Raw genomic sequence first — 15,695 nt, 5'->3', positions numbered from 1 at the left:
TACTATTTAATTTTTATTTTATACATTTTTTTCTCATACTTATCATTTCCTTCAACTCTTTCTCTTTTCCTCCCCTAACAGCCAATATCTATTATTCTTTCATTCTTTCCATAATTTTTTAAATATTTTTATTAGTTATTGATGGATCTTTATTTTATCTACTTATTTATATGCGGTGCTAAGAATCAAACCCAGTGCCTCACACATGCTAGGCAAGCGTTCTACCACTAAGCCACAATCCCAGCCCTGTCTGTCTTCAATTTTTTACTTCTATTTTCTCTCTTCCTCCCTCATACTCATCACATCCTACATCACTTCTGTTTTATCCCTGTTCACTATGTGAAATTATAAACCATTTTGTAAACTTACTGTTTTCATTACGGACAATAATTGATCATATCATTTCTGGTTGTTCTGACAATCAACACTGTAGATTTCATATCAAGAGCTTATGGTTTAATTTTGTAAATTGTTTGCATTGGTTGTTGTAAACTGTGAGGTATTGGACACTATAAGTTCACAGAATATAAACTGCCTTAGATGGGTAGACATACAAAATGACATGAAAAAGCAAGGGAACAAATCATTCCAATAAAAGAAAATATTTCGATAACAGAATCCACTGACACCACAGTGTAAGAAATGTCAGAGAATTTTAGAATGATCATATTTAAATTAATCTGAGTTAAAGGATGATGTAAGAAACAAAATACTGGAAGCAAAGATCGCTTCAATAAAGAAACGGAGTTTCTAGGAGGAAAAAAAAAATCAGAAATCTTCGAAATAAAGGAATCAATAAACCAAATCAAAAATTCATTGATTAAAAAAAATTCATTGATAAATATCACCAGCAGAATGGACCAATTGGAACACAGTTTCAAGCAATGAAAATAAAACATATAATCTTGAAAATAAAGTTAAGCATCGAGAAAAGATGTTAAGAGGCAATGAAGAGAACTTCCAAGAACTATGGAACATAAAAAGATCAAATTTAAGATTTATTGGGATAGATGAAGGCTCAGAGATACAAACCAAAGGAATGGACAAAATTTTCAACAAAACAATATCAGAAAATTTCCCAAACCTAAAGAATAAAATGAAAAATCAAATGCAGGAGGCATACAGGATGCCAAATGTCCAAAATTACAACAGACCCTACACCAAGGCACATTATTATGAAGATGACTAACATACAGAATAAGGATAGAATTCTAAAGGCTCTCAGAGGAAAAAAACAACAGGTCACATTTAAAGGGAAACCAATTTAGATCGCATCTGATTTTTTCAACCCAGACCCTTAAAGATAGGAGGTATTACAATAATACACACCAAGCTCTGAAAGAAAATGGATGTAAAACCAAGAACATTATACCCTGAAAAACTAAGCTTCAGAGATGATGATAAAATAAAACCCTATAAAAAATCGAAGTTAGAAGAACTCAGAAATAGAAACTCTGCCCTAAAAAGCATACCAACCAAAATATTTCATGAAAATGAAATGAAAAATAAAAATGAAAACCAGCAAAGCAGGGAATTGCACTAGAAGAATAGTCAATCGAAAGAGAAACTGATTCAAATTAAAAACCAGAAATAAATCAAAATGCCAGGGAACAAAATACATTTCTCAATAACAATGAATGTAAATGGCCTAAATTCATCAATCAAAACACACAGACTGGCAGACTGGAATAAAAAACCAGACCCAACAATATGCGTCTCCAAGATACACACCTCAAAGATAAAGACATGAACAGACTGAAGATGAAAGGATGGGGAAAAACATATCACTTACATGGATCTTGTAAACAACCAGGTGTTTCTATCCTCATAGTGGACTTCAAGTCAAAATTAACCAGAAGGGACAAAGAAGGACATTTCATACTGCTCAAGGGAAATATACATCAATAAGACATAAACACACTCCTTATATCAATGGAGCATCTATGTGCATCAAACCCTTCACAATCTCAAGAATCAAAAGATCACAACACAATAATACTGGATGATTTCAACACACCTCCCTCCAAAGGAAAAGTCTTCGAAGTAAAAAATAAAGAAGTTACAGAACTGAAAAATACAATTAATAATTTAGATGTAATAGACATATATAGAATATTTAATACATCAATGACTGAATACACTTTCTTCTCAGTAGCATGTGGATCCTTCTCAAAAATAGACCATTTTATAGTAAGTCACAAAGCAACTCTTAGCAAATACAAAAACTAGAAATAATACCTTACGTTCTATCACATCATAATGGAATGAAATTAGAAATCAACAATAAAATTTAAAACTGAAGCTACTCTACCACTTGGAGACTAAATAATACCCAATGGATAGCTGAAGAAATGAAGGATGAAATAAAAAATACTTAGAAGTTAGTGAGAATAGTGATACAACATATAAAAATCTCTGAGATTTTTATATGTTGTATCACTATAAAAAATACTTAGAAGTCAGTGAGAATAGTGATATAACATATAAAAATCTCTGAGACACTATGAAGGTAGTTCTAATAGGAAAGTTCTTTGCATTAAGCTCATTCATTAAAAGAATAGAAAGTCACTGAATAAATAATAAAACTTTACATCTCAAAGCCCTAGAAAAGAATTAATCAATACCAAAAGGAGAAGACAGGAAACAAATCAGAGCCAAAAGTTAATGAAATTGAAACAAAAATAAATTCAAAAAAAATCAATAAAAAAGTTGATTTTTTGAAAAAAATAAAAAATTGATAAACTGTTCCCAAACTAGTGAAGAAAAAGAGAAAATTCAAATTACTAAAATTCACGATGGAAAAGAAGATATCACCACGAATAACACTGAAATACAGATGATAATGAAACTATTTTCAAAATCTTTACTCCAATAAAATAAAAAAATCACAAAGCCATTGACAAATTTCTAAAGACATATGACCTACCCAAATTAAATCAAGAGAACACAGAAAATTTAAATAGATCAATTTAAAGTAAGGAAACTGAAGACACCATCAAAATCCTACCTCAAAGAAAAGCCACAGGCCCAGATGGATTCTCAGCAGAGTTTTACCAGACCTTCAAAGAAACTTAAACCAATACTCCTCAAATTATTCCATGAAATATAAAAGGAGTGAACCCTTCCAAATTCATTCTATGAAGCTAGTATCACCCTGATACCAAAATCAGACAAAGACACATCAAGGAAAGAAAACTAGACCAATATCCATGAACACAGATGCAAAAATTCTCAACAAAATAGAGGCAAATCGCACACAAAAACATATTAAAAAGAGAGTGCACCATGATCAAGTGGAGTTCATTCCAGGGATGCAAGGTTGGTTGAACATACAAAAATCAATAAATGTAATTCATCACATCAAAAGACTTAAAGACAAGAAGCACATAATTAGCCGGGTGCAGTGGCACACACCTGTAATCCCAGCAGCTTGGGAGGCTGAGGCAGGAGGATCATGAATTCCAAGCCAGCCTCAGCAAAAGCGAGGCAATAAGCAACTCAGTGAGACTTTGTCGCTAAATAAAATACAATATACAAAAAAATACTCTGGGGAAGTGGCTCAGTGGTCAAGTGCCCGAGTTCAATCCCTAGGACCAAAAAAAAAAAAAAAAAATCAAATGATTATCTTGAGATGCAGAAAAAGTATTCCACAAAATTCAGCATCCATTCATGTTCAAAACACTAGAAAAACTAAGGCTCTCAGCATTAAAAAAGCTATATACGATAAACCCAAGGCCAACATCATTCTTTTGTTTTTCATGTCTTTATACATGTACTTTTTTGCATTACAACTCTTATTACACATATATACCACAATTTTTCATATCTCTGTTTGTATATAAAGTATATTGACACCCAATTTGTGTCTTCATACATGTATGTGGGAGACCAACCTTGCACGTGACTGAGTCACACTCCCCAGCTGGGTGCTGAGGCGCTCAGTCACAGAAATGTGGCAGAGATTTCCCCACCCTTCTTGGGTTAGAGGGATGGTGCCTCGTGCATGGGTGTGTCTTGCTACAGCCCCATGGGTGGAGGTACGCTCACCTGTTCCTTTGTAATAATAACCCCTTGCCCTGTTTAGGATAGAATCTTCCATGGAAGTGCCTTGTGTGTGTCCCCTTCTCTTACTGTGCCCAGATGTCAGTCAACCTGCTGACAGAAGATATCATGAAGCTGGCCTCAGCCCCCTGAAACCTGACCCCTTGCCTCATTTGAATAGCTTCTCCTCAATAAAAGGGGTCAGTGCATGGGTTCGCGCGCTCGTGCGTGCTCTCTCTCTCTCTCTCTCTCTCTCTTCCTGCGGACCCTTAAGGTCAGAGGAGCCGTCACAGTGACCCCAAAGAAAAAGGTACTTGTGTCTCTTGTGTAGATATTTTGCGCAGCCTAATTAGCCCAGTTCAATTGGAGGGACCCCTGAGGCTTTTAGTCCCGAGAACAGAAACCTGGCACATGTACTTTGGATAGTGATATGCATCACATTCTACCATCCTTGCTAATCCCCTGCCCTTCCCTTTCCCTCCCACGCCTCTTCCCTATCTAGAATTCATCCATTCCTCCCATACTCTCCCTCCCTACCCCACTATGAGTCAGCCTCCTTATATCAGAGGAAACATTTGGCATTTGTTTTGGGGGAATTGCCAAGGCCAACATCATGCTAAATGAAGAAAAGTTAAAAGCATTCCCTCTAAAACATGGGAACAAGACAGAGATGCCAACTTTCACCACTTCTATTCAACATAGTCCTTGAATAGAGGACTTATTCAACATAGTCCTTGAATAGAGCAATTAGACAAAAGAAATTAAAAGGATACAAATAGGAAAAGAAGAGCTCAAACTACCCCTCATTGCCAATAGGGGTAGTTTGAGCTCTTCTATATTTAGAAGACACAAAAAAAACCTCTACCAGAAAACCTCTAGAACTCATAAATTAGTTCACCAAAGTAGAAGGGCACAAAATAAACATGCATAAATCAACTGTATTCCTATACACCAAAGCAAATCAGCTGAAAGAGAAACCAGGAACAGGATCCCATTCACCAAAGCCTCAAAAAAAAAAAACTTGAGAATTAATCTAACAAAAGAGGTGAATGACTTCTACAATGAAAACTACAGAACAGTAAAGAAAGAAATTGAAGAAGACCTAAGAAAATGGAACTATCTCCCATGTTCTTGGATAAGCAGAATATTGTCAAACGGCCATACTATCAAAAGTGCTATACAGATTCAATGCAATTCCCATCAAATTTCCAATGACGATCTTCATCGAAATAAAAAAGCAGTCATCAAATTACTATGCAAAAATAACAGGCCCAGAATAGCCAAAGGAATCCTCAGCAAGAAAAGTGATGCAGGAGGCATTACAAGACCTGACCTTAAATTATTCTACACAGCTATAGTAACAAAAACAGACATGAGGACCAACGGAACAGAATAGAAGACACAGAGACATACCCACATAAATACAGTTACCTTATACTAGCAAAAGATGCCATAAACACACATTGGAGAAAAGAGAGTCTCTTCAACAAATGGTGCTAGAAAAACTGGAAACTCATATGTAGTACAATGAAATTCAACCCCTATCTCTCTCTCTGCATTAAACTCACTCGAAGTGGATCAAGAACCTAGGCATTAGACCAGAAACCCTGCATATACTAGAAGAAAATGAAGGACAAACTCTCCATCATGTTAGCTTAGGAACCAAATTTCTCAACAAGACTCCTAAAGCCCAAGAGATAAAATCAAGAATCAATCAATGGGATGTTATCAAACTAAAAAGCTTCTTCACAGCAAAGGAAATAATCCTTTGTGAAGTGTGAAGAGGGAGCCTACAGAATGGGAGAAAATCTTTACTACTTGCACCTCAAATAGAGCATTAATCTCCAAGATACATAAAGAATTCAAAAAACAACACCTAAAAAAACAATCACCTAATCAATAAATGGGCAAAGGAACTTAACAAGACACTTCAAAGAAGAAAAAATATGAATGGTTAACAAATTTAGGAAAACATGTTCAATCTCTCTAGCAATTAGAGAAATGCAAATTAAAATTACACTGAGATTTCACCTCACTCCAGTGAGAATGGCAATTATCAAGAATACAAGTAAAGAAGGTAGGCGGAACTGTGACCACCAACAGAACAGGCCCAGTGGCTCGTGGAGGGGCAGAGCTGCCAACCACGCCTGCAAAGTAGGCGGACCTGCGACCCACCGGCAGAACAGGCACAGCAGCCTGCTGAGGGGCAGAGCCGCCCCCTCCCCCCGCGCCTGCAAGGTAGGCGGAACTGTGACCACCGGCAGAACAGGCCGAGCGGCCTGCTGAGGGGCAGAGCCGCCCCCTCCCCCCGCGCCTGCAAGGTAGGCGGACCTGTGACCCACCGGAAGAACAGGCCCAGCATCTCGCGGAGGGGCAGAGCTGCCCCACACACCTGCAAGGTAGGCGGACCTGCGACCACCAACAGAACAGGCCAGACCTGCAACCGACAGACAGAACAGGCCCAGCGGCCTGTGGAAGGGTAGAGCCGCCCCGCCCCCCGAGCCTGCAAGGTAGGCGGACCTGCGACCCACCGGCAGAACAGGCCCAGCGGCCTGCAGAGGGGCAGTGCCGCTGCCCGCGCCTGCAAAGTAGGCAGAACTGCGACCACCGACAGAACAAGCCCAGCGGCCTGCAGAGGGGCAGAAACGCCACCCGCACCTGCAAGGTAGGCAGTCCTGCTACCGACCAGCAGAACAGGCCCAGCGGCCTGCCACTGTCGTAGGCACATTGCCCCAGTTGGAGGAGGGGCAGAGCCACCGCCCGCGCCTGCGAGGGAGACTTTGCAACTATACAAGAGCAATATAAATATATAGGGGGAAAATTCAATAGCCCAACAGTTTCACCAAGCAGAAAGAAACGCGAATAGTATGAAGAGACAAGGAAAGAAAGGACCACAAGCAATGCAGGTCAACTCAACGTTAGAAGAGGTAATATCTGCAGCAAATGGAATGTCAGATAAAGAATTCAGGATATACATGCTTCAGATGATCTGGAGTCTCAAGGAAGACATCAGACAGCAAAATCAGACAATGAAAGATCACTTCAACAATGAATTACATAAACAAATCCAAGAAGCAAAAGATCAACTATACAGGGAGATAGAGGTTATAAAAAACAAACAAACAGAAATCCTAGAAATGCAGGAAGCAATAAACCAACTTAAAAACTCAACTGAGAATACTACCAGCAGAGAAGAACACTTAGAAGTTAGAACATCAGACAATGAAGACAAAGTATTTCAACTTGAAAAGAACATAGACAGCTCAGCAAGACTGTTAAGAAACCATGAGCAGAACATCCAAGAAATATGGGATAACATAAAGAGACCAAACTTAAGAGTCATTGGGATACAGGAAGGTATAGAGGTCCAAACCAAAGGAATGAGCAATCTATTCAATGAAATAATACGAGAAAACTTACCAGACTTGAAGAATGAGACAGAATCCCAAATCCTAGAAGCCTACAGGACGCCAAATGTGCAAAATCATAAGAGATCCACACCTAGACAAATCATAATGAAGATGCCCAACATAAAGAATAAGGAAAGAATTTAAAAAGCTACAAGAGAAAGGAAGCAGATTACATTTAGGGGTAAGCCAATCCAGGATAACAGCTGATCTTTCAACACAGACTCTGAAAGCTAGAAGATCCTGGAATAATGCCGCAGTCTGGCTGGGCACAAATCACGAGCCACTGAAGCAGGAACAAACTTTATTTTTAAACTGCAGGAAAACACTTCACACAGCTCCCGGGGAATCCTCCCGAACGCGCCACGAGGCTTGTCCAGGAACCCCCAGCCGGAAATATCTCTCCCGGAAATCCCTCCTCCTGCACTTCCCCAACCAATGGGAACTCTCGGGGAATCCCTGGAAATCCCCACGAGAACTCCAAAATAGTGCGAGAACTCAAAAGTTGCGGCAGAGGCAGATAGTAATGCCTCGCCTGTCAATCAATACTGTTGGCAAAATGCCAGGGGCCATACAGACTCAGCTGTGGCTCTCAGCATCTCCCCCTTTTTTGTTTAATTAAACAACAAGCAATGTGGCTTAGGGACCGTGCCTGTTAGGCAGTCCAATTCAACATATGGTCCTTACCCGTCATCGGATGAACTGACCTCTAGGCATCAGCCTCCTGTCTTAGGTTGGTACCACTGCAATTGGATCATACCCGTCACTGACTACCGGTCCAGCATACAGCCATACTTGTGGATAGGTCTATGCACCAGTGGGGGGGTGAGGTTCTTTGCCTCACCTCTGTTGGCCCCCAAATTTGGCCTTGGTGCCAGTGGGGGAGTGAGGTTAATGTGGCTTAAGGACCGTGCCTGGTAGGTTGTCCAATTCAACATATGGTTCTTACCCGTCATCGGAAAACTGACCTTTAGGCGTCAGCCTCCTGTCTTAGGTTGATACCACTGCAATTGGATCATACCCGTCACTGACTACCGGTCCAGTATAAGCCATTGGCCCCCAAATTTTAGACCATCACTAGCAGAAGGGAGGAGGATGCAAAATGCCATGACACTAAGCCAATTGAGGGCTCCTTTGAAAAATTGTACCACCGGTGACACCATCAACAAAAATACTCCAGCACTACCACAATTCGCTGTACCAACAGATAGTTCACAATGCATACAAGTGATACATAGTCCAGGCAAGGTCTGCAAGCAATTCAAAGCAGAGGAATCTGTCAATATGTCCATTTCCTCCCAAAGTAAATCGACTCCTTAATTGAGCATTACTTGTGGAGTTATTATTCATTGATGCATCAGTTTTTACAGTTTGTTGTGATAACTATCGAAGAAGCTGTAGTTTGGTTTTATCTTTGTCTTCACCGGCACTGGGATGAAGATAGGAGTTCTGGCAATGATGCTAAGAAAAAAATTATGTAACATTCCAACAGGCACTAAGAAAACAATTTTTTGAACAATTTACATTATCCTGAACAGAATTATTAAATATAATGAGAAGGAAAGGTGAAAGTAAACAAACAGATCTGTTAACCTCCTATTTGTTCACATATTAAAACAATTTTCAACAGCTGTTTACCCAATCTAAATTAAACCATTAAAATCACGTGAATAAAAAAATTCGGATCCATTTATTCATCAGCACTCCTCATATATGATATATGGACATACGCACATACAGACATACAACACAAAACAGAAGTGTGCACACATAACATACAACACTTAAGACAATAGTAAAGGCCTTGAAGCTTTACCTAGGTGAAATCTCCATTGCAATGCTTAAAAACTCCACAGTCAAAAAATAAAACTGATCAGAAAAACATTAACCTAGGTCTGTATGAGCTCAAAAATAAAATAGAACTTTATGATGTGGGAAAAGGCAAATAATAAAATAAATATTGAAAAAAGCATCCTGGTTAATCACTGTCGCAGATGTAAGAATAGCCAAACTGGAGTTCTGGATATCAGCTGTTATGGATTTGAGTCAAATCATCTTCCTTTTGGCCTGTAGAAATTGTTTTAGTTAATCTCTCTGGAATCCAAATCGGCTGCTGTTCTCCCTGTGGAAAAACACAAACAGAACCCCGACTCCAGACAATCACTGGGTCAGGACCTTTCCATTGTCCTGTTAGAATATCCTTCCAAAGTACCTTAGGCTTATGTACATTTTTTGGACACATATGCCTTTCCGCAGCACTAAGCCCTGAGGAATCCAAATTTAAAAAGTTTAGAGTAAAAAGGGTTATTTTAAGTTTATCTTTGGGTGACATATACCCCTTTCCAATTCCCTCTTTTTGCTTTAGTAAGTACATTTTAATAGTTTGATGAGCTCTTTCAACTATGCCTTGTCCTTGTGGATTGTATGGAATTCCTGTTATATGAGTAATGCCAAATGATGAGCAAAATTGTTTAAAAGAGGTAGAAGTATAACCAGGACCATTATCTGTTTTTAACTGTTTTGGAACGCCCACAGTGGCAAAATTTTGTAAGCAATGAGCTATAACATCTTTAGTTTTTTCTCCGGAATGAAGGGAACCCATCAAAAATCCGGAAGAAGTATCAACTGTAACATGCAAATATTTTAATTTTCCAAATTGTGGCAAGTGTGTGACGTCCATCTGCCAAATATGGTTAGGTATCAGTCCTCTAGGATTGACTCCAAGATTAACTTGTGGTAAAAAGGTCACACAATTTTGACATTGTTTTATTATTTGTCTAGCTTGTTCCTTAGTTATTTTAAAGCGCTTTTGTAAAGTATTAGCATTGACATGGAACTTATTATGAAAATGTGTAGCTTCTTCTAGTGTAGAGAAAATATGTATGTCATGTGTAGTTTTATCTGCTAAATCGTTGCCCAAACTAAGGGCTCCAGGCAATCCTGTATGTGCTCTGATATGTCCTATAAAGAATGGATCTTTTCTGTCCCAGATTAGACTTTGTATAGCAGAAAACAAAGAGAAAACAGTAGAGGAAGGGGAAATCCTGCCAGCATCTTCAAGGGATACTATAGCATTAACTACATACTGACTATCAGAGAATAAATTAAATACAGAATCTTTAAACATCACAAAAGCTTGTAAAACTGCATTAAGCTCTACCTTTTGAGCTGATTGTTTGGGTACTAAAAATGTAAAAGTTTGATCAGGGGTAACTACTGCTGCTGTACCATTATTTGACCCATCAGTGAATACATTTGGAGCATTCATGATAGGGGTTTTTCTTGTCATTTTTGGAAAAACTACAGGATGCGAAGACCAAAAAGACAACAAAGGATTAGATGGTAAGTGATTATCAAATGAAACATTAGATTTACACATGATTATTGCCCAAGTATTTAACTCATTAGCTAACTCATCAATTTGATCCATAGTATATGGAGTAATAATTTTATTGGGAGAAATTCCAAACACCCCCTTTGCTGCTTTTATTCCTTTGAGTATTAATTGTCCTACAGCCTCAGGATACCTAGTAAGAATAGTGTTAGGAGAATAAGATAAATGTATCCACAATAATGGACCTTCTTGCCAAAATACTCCTGTAGGAATATTTTTTGTTGGTATTACAATAAATAATAAAGGCAAAGTTATATCAATTCTATCCAAATGCATATTTTCCATATATGTTTCAATAATTTTTAATGCCTTTCTTGCTTCAGGCGTTAACATGCGGGGTGAATTTGGATCTGATGGACCTTTTAGGATATCAAATAAAGGTCCCAACTCTCCTGTTGGTATGCCTAGATAAGGCCTTATCCAATTTATGTCTCCTAATAACTTTTGAAAGTCGTTAAGTGATTTGAGTTGATCTACTCGTATTTGAATTTTTGGTGGACGGACCATGGTTGAGGATAATAGAACTCCTAAATAATTAATTGGAAAATTTAATTGTACTTTATCTATTGCTATCTCTAGATTATAATTTTTTAATAAATTTGTAAGTGTGGCATAACATTCTAGCAATGTGTTTTTATCTTTGTGTGCTAACAATACATCATCCATATAGTGAAATATTTGTAGTTCAGGATTTTGATTTCTAAGTGGCTGGATTGCTTTGTTAACATAAATTTGACACATAGTTGGGCTGTTAGCCATCCCTTGAGGGAGTACTTTCCATTCATATCTCTGATCAGGACCTTCATGATTCAGTGCAGGGATAGTAAATGCAAAATGTGGACTATCCTCAGGATGAATTGGAATTGAAAAAAAACAATCTTTAATATCTATAGCTAAAACGTACCAGGTTTTTGGCAAAGCAGACAATTGAGGAATCCCCGATTGAGCAGGTCCCATAATAACCATCTCATTATTAATGGCTCTTAAATCTTGCAATAATCTCCATTTACCAGATTTCTTTTTAATGACAAAAATGGGAGTATTGTAAGGAGATACGGAAGGTTGTATATGTCCCTCCGCTAATTGTTGTTTGACCAGGTCATGGGCTGCTTGTATCTTTTCTTTAGTCAGGGGCCACTGAGGAACCCATACTGGTCTATCTGATTTCCAAGTAATTTTTATTGCCTCAGTGACCCCTTCTGAAAACCCAGTCCATGTCTATTTATTCCCTGATCTATTTGAATGGGTGCTGCTATGCCTTGTTCTCCTAATCTTTTTTCTTTCCTGAAACCTTGTCTAGCCCTAATAGTGGGCGCATTTGGATTGATGTTATTTGTTAATGTCAAACCTAATTGATCTAGGACATCTCGTCCCCATAAATTTATAGGAAGATGATCCAATACATATGGCTGTATAGTTCCTTCGCATCCTTCAGGATCCTTCCAATCTAATACCATTGCACTTCTATGGGGATTGGTTGCCACTCCTAGGCCTCGAAGCGTTTGAGTGGCTTGTTGTAACGGCCAATGTTGTGGCCATTCTTGACGAGATATGATGCTAAGGTCTGCACCTGTATCCAGTAGCCCATTAAATTCATGTCCTTGAATATTTAGTTTTAGCATGGGGCGAGAATCTAAATTTAAAGACAGCATAGCCCAATCTACACCTGTGGAGCCTAATCCCCTGGAACCTCTTTCTATAGTACTACTGGAAAATTTATCATGTAGGCTGGGTATTATTAATAACTGTGCTATTCTATCTCCTGGTGAAATTACTGATATACCCTTTGGAGAACTAGCTATAATTTTTATTTCACCTTCATAATCGGGATCAATTACCCCGGGACTTATCATAAGTCCTTTTAGCGTAGAAGAACTGCGTCCTAACAATAAGCCTACTGTTCCTTGGGGAAGAGGTCCTTTTACTCCTGTGGGAATGATTTGAACTCCCATCTCTGGAGTTAGTACTGCTCTGGCGGAGGCGCAGATGTCCAACCCTGCGCTCCCTCTGGTTCGTCTGATGAGAGATCTGATGGATAATGTGTCCTGGGCACTACCCTGATGGTATTGCTGGGTTCCTCCATGGTGTTTCTGGGTTCCTCCAGTGCCCCGTACATTTGTGGTCGTGGGCCCCGGAGCATTGGGCCCCCCTGTCCGTTTTTTGGCAATGGAGCTCGATGCCTTTCTCCACTGAAAGAAAATGGGTTCCAATCAAGAATTGTGTATCCAGCGAAATTAAGCTTCAGGATGGAAGATGAAATTAAAACCTTCCACGATAAACAAAAGTTAAAAGAATTCGCAGCTAGAAAACCATCTCTTCAAAACATCCTCGGCAAAACATTACAGGAAGAGGAAATGGAAAATAACAATGAAAACCAACAGTGGGAGGTAGGACACTAAAGGGGGGGAAAATAATCAAAGAGGAAAACAAACCATGTTTAGTAACATAAATAAACAAATATGGCTGGAAGAACAACCCATATCTCAATAATAACCCTAAATGTTAATGGCTTAAACTCACCAATTAAGAGACACAGGCTAGTAGAATGGATCACAAAACAAGACCCAACAATACGCTGCCTACAGGAGACGCATTTGATAGGAAAAAACATACATAGGCTGAAGGTGAAAGGTTGGGAAAAATCATATCACTCATATGGACTTCGGAAACAAGCAGGAGTGTCCATACTCATATCAAATAAAATAGATTTCAAGCCAAAGTTAATCAAAAGGGATAAAGAGGGACACTACATACTGCTCAAGGGAACCATACACCAACAAGACATAACAATCATAAATATATATGCCCCAAACAATGGTGCAGCTATGTTCATCAAACAAACTCTTCTCAAGTTCAAGAGTCTAATAGACCACCATACAATAATCATGGGAGACTTCAACACACCTCTCTCACCATTGGACAGATCTTCCAAACAAAAGTTGAATAAGGAAACTATAGAACTCAATAACACAATTAATAACCTAGACTTAATTGACATATATAGAATATACTACCCAACATCAAGCAGTTACACTTTTTTCTCAGCAGCACATGGATCCTTCTCAAAAATAGATCATATATTATGTCACAGGGCAACTCTTAGCAAATATAAAGGAGTAGAGATAATACCATGCATCTTATCTGATCATAATGGAATGAAACTGAAAATCAACGATAAAAGAAGGAAGGAAAAATCATGCATCACTTGGAGAATGAACAATAGGTTACTGAATGATCAATGGGTTATAGAAGACATCAAGGAGGAAATTAAAAAATTCTTAGAGATAAATGAAAACACAGACACAACATATCGGAATCTATGGGACACATTGAAAGCAGTTCTAAGAGGAAAATTCATTGTTTGGAGTTCATTCCTTAAAAAAAGAAAAAACCAACAAATAAATGATCTCATACTTCATCTCAAAATCCTAGAAAAAGAAGAGCAAAACAGCAGCAAAAGAAGTAGAAGGCAAGAAATAATTAAAATCAGAGCTGAAATTAATGAAATCGAAACAAAAGAAACAAATGAAAAAATTGACAAAACTAAAAGTTGGTTCTTTGAAAAAATAAATAAAATCGACAGACCCTTAGCCATGCTAACGAAGAGAAGAAGAGAGAGAACTCAAATTACTAGCATACAGGATGAAAAAGGCAATATCACAACAGACACTTCAGAAATACAGAAGATAATTAAAAATTATTTTGAATCCTTATACTCCAATAAATTAGAAGATAGTGAAGGCATCGATAAATTTCTTAACTCATATGATGTGCCCAGATTGAGTCAGGAGGATATAGACAACCTATACAGACCAATATCAATTGAGGAAATATAAGAAACCATCAAAAGACTACCAACTAAGAAAAGCCCAGGACCGGATGGGTATACAGCAGAGTTTTACAAAACCTTTAAAGAGGAACTAATACCAATACTTTTCAAGCTACTTCAGGAAATAGAAAAAGAGGGAGAACTTCCAAATTCATTCTACGAGGCCAACATCACCCTGATTCCTAAACCAGACAAAGACACTTCAAAGAAAGAAAACTACAGACCAATATCTCTAATGAACCTAGATGCAAAAATCCTCAATAAAATTCTGGCCACTCGGATACAAAAACATATCAAAAAAATTGTGCACCATGATCAAGTAGGATTCATCCCTGGGATGCAAGGCTGGTTCAATATACGGAAATCAATAAATGTTATTCACCACATTAATAGACTTAAAAATAAGAACCATATGATCATCTCGATAGATGCGGAAAAAGTATTCGACAAAGTACAGCATCCCTTTATGTTCAAAACTCTAGAAAAACTAGGGATAACAGGAACATACCTCAATATTGTAAAAGCAATCTATGCTAAGCCTCAGGCTAGCATCATTCTCAATGGAGAAAAATTGAAGGCATTCCCTCTAAAATCTGGAACAAGACGGGGATGCCCTCTCTCACCACTTCTGTTCAACATAGTTCTCGAAACACTGGCCAGAGCAATTAGACAGACGAAAGAAATTAAAGGCACAAAAATAGGAAAAGAAGAACTTAAATTATCACTATTTGCAGGTGACATGATTCTATACCTAGCAGACCCAAAAGGGTCTACAAAGAAACTATTAGAGCTAATAAATGAATTCAGCAAAGTGGCAGGCTATAAAATCAACACGCATAAATCAAAGGCATTCCTGTATATCAGCAACAAATCCTCTGAAATGGAAATGAGGACAACCACTCCATTCACAATATCCTCAAAAAAAAAAAATAAAATACTTGGGAATCAACCTAACAAAAGAGGTGAAAGACTTATACAATGAAAACTACAGAACCCTAAAGAGAGAAATAGAAGAAGATCTTAG

At 38.1% G+C, this 15,695-nt stretch overlaps 1 protein-coding gene across 1 annotated transcript in view; it reads right to left on the bottom strand.

Annotated features, from left to right (window-relative positions):
- The window catches only part of Alms1 (ALMS1 centrosome and basal body associated protein), a 215,807-nt gene that overhangs the window by 181,392 nt on the left and 18,720 nt on the right, over positions 1-15,695 (bottom strand). The gene's annotated exons all lie outside the window — the stretch shown is intronic.

This window comes from Marmota flaviventris, chromosome 14 (genome assembly GCF_047511675.1).
Source record: "Marmota flaviventris isolate mMarFla1 chromosome 14, mMarFla1.hap1, whole genome shotgun sequence".
In the NCBI taxonomy this organism is placed as follows: domain Eukaryota; kingdom Metazoa; phylum Chordata; class Mammalia; order Rodentia; family Sciuridae; genus Marmota; species Marmota flaviventris.
The sequence above is the reverse complement of the archived record's forward strand: the minus strand, read 5'-3'. Positions and strand labels throughout refer to the sequence as shown.